The following is a 4388-nucleotide window of genomic DNA, read 5'->3' as shown; positions in this document are numbered from 1 at the left end:
AGTTTGGTTTTGGTTTTGGTTTTGCTGACCTAATGAAAGCATTAAATGTGCTCCTGTCTGGTAGACATGTAGTGAAAGAAAAGAAGACAAGCAAAGAGACAGTACAAATACTGGAAAAAATATTGTCAGCTAACAGGGACATACTACTGCACAGTACAAGATGATACAGATATATGTGGTGCAGTGTTAATTCATCTGGTCATTCCTGTCTTAGAATCAGCCCTGTTCTCTTAATTATTCCTAAGGGATTAGATTTTCCCTGTGATACATATTATTTAGGGTTGTCTGTATAGTTGTCTTCTTTGAACCTTCTGCAACTGTGCCAGTATTTTGGAAAGCACCATGCAAGGACATTGTCCTATGAACATCCGTTGGGCTGAGAGCTTCCCATCCATAGAAGGACTGGGCAAAAATCATGTGGGAAGCAGTCATATCTTATAAGCACCCTATTCCTGGCATCATGTGATTATGGCAGACACACGGGTTGCTTTCTTTAAGCAAATTCCTAGTTCTCATGGATATGAGAAGACAGGAAATGTAACTGAAATGCATCCTAAAGTCTTAGAAACAGAAGGTAAATCTCAGGAAATTGAAATATAGTTTAGATTCTTGAGGTGCTCATGACTGTAAAATAAACTTTGGCAACCTGACTTGTAAGAGTGAAATTCTTAGGGCAATCCCTGGTGCTGCTTTAATCACAATGCAAGTTGTGTGCAGAAGTAGCAATGTAATTTTGAAGGGCTTGCATGGAAAGATGGAGCTTTTGGCATGTGTAACTGAGAAACAAGCAGAGCTATTGGCAGGGCAATAAGCTCTACTGAACATAAGGATGCTTGCACACAAAGGATTGAATAATAATAATAGAGTAATGAAAGCTACAATCAGAAATCTTCCCAATACAAAATTACTATATGCCTTGTAGCATCTGAAAATTTAGAGATTCATTATAAGATATTATCATGAAAGTGAGGGGGGATGACACAAAACTGTAAGAAAGAGATAAGTTTTTTAATTTCCGGAGGTAGGAAAAAATAAGCATAATCCTTAAGGCAGGGGTGGTGAATCTTTTGCCTGTGAGCTGGATATGGCATCATGCTTTTAACTGCTCCATCTTTACCATTCTTTCCTTGTCACTCACACTGCTGTACCACAACCTGGCCAGACAAACTGGACTGAAGGTTCAGCATTCAATGTGTTCTCTCACCTTGTGACTGTTGCTACTCCCCTATCAGAGGTTCAGGTGGGCATGTGTCTGATCCTGGTCCTGGAAAGGTGTTTGTTATAAGTCTGTCATTTCCACACAGAGGAAAATCTGTCACCCTATCTTCTTTTTTTACAATGTTGCTGGAATAGATTATAAAGCAGTCTAAAAACCAGAAACGAGTAGTTCATGAATGGGAAAGGGGAATGGCAATTAAAAGTAAAAGCAGCTAGTTTTCATTTTGTTTCTGGCAGGGGTAGCATGGCAAAGGGCAAAGTACAGCACTGAAAGAATGATTTGGAAGAACTGTGAACCAAAAGTTTCAGGTGAATGCAGGACAAGTGGTCATTTTATTTTGCACCATTCTGAGTGATGATGGTCATTGTGAGCTGAGAGACTGCAGCTGCCCAGCTGAGAATTGATCACTTGGAAACTACAGGCAAGAGGTGGCAGAATGTAAGAAACATGACTTTCATTTTCCTCTCTCCAGATGTGGCCAGCCTGTAGGTTTTTTTCCCCCATCTCTCAAGAAAGATTTATTTGTATAAACTAAACACATTTACTGAGCTTTAAGGAGCTGTTGAGTTTGCCAAGCCATTATAGACATCTGCTTTGCCTCCAGAAGTGTATACAGCCAAAACCTCACTGCTAGGCCAATTCCCCTTAGACTTTCCTTTGTGCTGAGGTGCTAGGTGGAGAGGTGAAGAGTGTGGAATCCCTCTGCCTCACAGACTGGGCAGCACTGGTATGGGGTATCCCTTCACAGCTTCATTGGCACTTCTTGGTCTGAAGCTTCACTCCCTGCAAGAAATGTATGCCAGCAGCTCTTAACAGCAGGACCTGGCCGTGTTCCTACTCTTCCATGGACTACCTTGCTGCCAAAGCCTTCTTGTGCAGTAGTCCAGAAATTGCATCTCCAGAGCTAGATTGTCCCTAAACAACTATCATTACGTTACCACCTGCATTATAATGTCTGCAGCCACACAGGCTCCTTTAAGACCTTGCGCAGCCACAAAATATTCCTGTTTTGCCTACTGACCATATACATGTGAAGCAATGTAATTGCGTTTTTCAGAAAAGAAATGATGACAGCTCCATTTCTCATATAGCATATGTTATACGTGTTTAAAAAATCCTCTTTGTCATATAGTGGAATGCTTAGTCTTTTAGCTACACCTCTAGCAGTACTTACTTAGTCTGTACGCTTTTAAAGTGTTTATTATTGTGAACTGGTAAGACTTTGTGACCAATATAATCTGCTTTGTTTGCATGTTGTTAGCACTTTATTAGCAGTGGGGAATATACCAGCAGAGTGCTGTAACAATTTATGTGGCAGCATATCACCACAAGAGGTCAAATTATACTCTGCTCTTTCACAAGACCTGGGCAAAGGGAAAAAACAACTCTCCAAAGCACTTTGGTCAGCTGTTCACCCAACAGAATTCACCACAGAAGCTGCAATGACAGATCTGAATGGCTAGCTGTGTTTTCTATTTCATTTCCACTCAACAATCTAGACTTTAAATAGAGGGAAAGATTACTTCATTCTCAAGCCTGTGTTCTTAATAATTCTTAGCATTTATAGAAGGATGTAGATGATGAGAAACAGAAAAAGACTCTAGAAATAGATACTGGAATCTAGAAATACATTCTGATGTTCTTCACCAGCTTTACTTCTTTAATCCTTCCTTTCCCACAAGCATCTACTCAAGGAAAATACAAAGATCAGCTGTAGCAACTGATATATGTAGTATCATATGACAAGTTCTTAATAAGTAAATGCCTTTTTTGAACCTGATCCTCCTCCTGTAGGATACAAACAACTTCAGTAGCCCTTGTAGACTTGCAGGGGAACTTAAGTACAACACAGATGGGAATTTGGAGCTTATCTACATGCTACAATTTTGCACAGAGACAAGGTGCAGAGCTATGGTCAGCCTCAGCCAGTAAATTCACCTGGTGTGGTGTACTGTGCTGGCATACTGTTTGAGGCCGAGAAACAGCACAGCTAGACTGCATGGCTCCACATTTGATGCCAAATCAGCTGCCTGCTCTCTGCTGTAGATGAGCTCAGCTGTCTAATGACTACCTTAGGGACAGAGATCCAAAATGTAGATACTAAAAACCACTAGTCAGCTGCTGCCCAACTCTGCAAGTTCCATAAACTTCTATTATCGCAATTTCCCAAAACACTGTTATGGTATTCCTGCTCAACAACTAGCTCAGTCTTCTGCTTATTTTACCTAGTTCATGAAACCTAGTTAAAAACTCTACGGAATTAAACAACTAAACCCTCATGCCTGAAATAAGTGTGTAGATACTGCCGTTGCTTTATCTAATCTCACTCTGGTAGTATGAGATTTGAAATTACTGGGGGAAAGGAGAAAATCTTCCCCAGCTGCCTCCACACAGCTCTCTTTTTGAAACTGTTTGGAAGTTTTGCAGGGAATAAAATATGAACTGAGACAAAGTAAGTAACTGTGAAGCCACATAATAAAAGAATGGTGGTAAGATACATGAATGCAAATCCTGGATAAGTGTTGTATGTTGTAGATGCTTACATACTGGATAAAACTTAGCTGGTGTTTCCTTTTACTTACTCCTAAGATAGACCTTACTTGGGTGTAGGGCTGAGTAATTCTTAAATAAAGAAGTAGCTCTACATATCTCCAAGTGAACAGCCTAAACCCTAGAGAAGAGGGCGTTTGTGACTGCATTTTCACTACCTCCTTTAGCTGCATGCTTACCGCCCTCGCTTTCCGAGGTGCCTCATGTGTCCCTGTCCCCTCCCGCGATGTCTACAGGAATGTCTGCGGTAGGTCAGACCAAGGAGTCCCGAGATCTCGTGGAGCTACTTTCCCCAGGGAGGCTCGTCACTGGTGCCCGGGTGTGCTGGTGCGGTGACGCCGCGGGGGAAACTCCACTGCACCACCTGCCGCATGAGGGGTCAGTGTTCACGCTCCCCCCAGAAACCGACCACCAAAGCGTGGCCAGCACAGGTGACTAGGGAAGGGAACAGGGACGGGGCGCCCACCCCCAGCCTCCGGCTGCTTGCACGCGGCGGAGTGCCTGAGCCCGGAGGCCTGCCAGGGCGGCCGCGGGGTGGCGCTGCGGGGGCGCCCTGCCGCTGCGGGCGCCGCCACCGAGCCGCCGCGCCGGGCCGGGCCGCAGCGCCGCTCTGCGCGTC

Source organism: Apteryx rowi, unplaced genomic scaffold (genome assembly GCF_003343035.1).
Source record: "Apteryx rowi isolate R43461 unplaced genomic scaffold, aptRow1 scaffold_105, whole genome shotgun sequence".
NCBI classification, from domain to species: Eukaryota; Metazoa; Chordata; class Aves; order Apterygiformes; family Apterygidae; genus Apteryx; species Apteryx rowi.
This window is presented reverse-complemented; position numbering follows the sequence as displayed.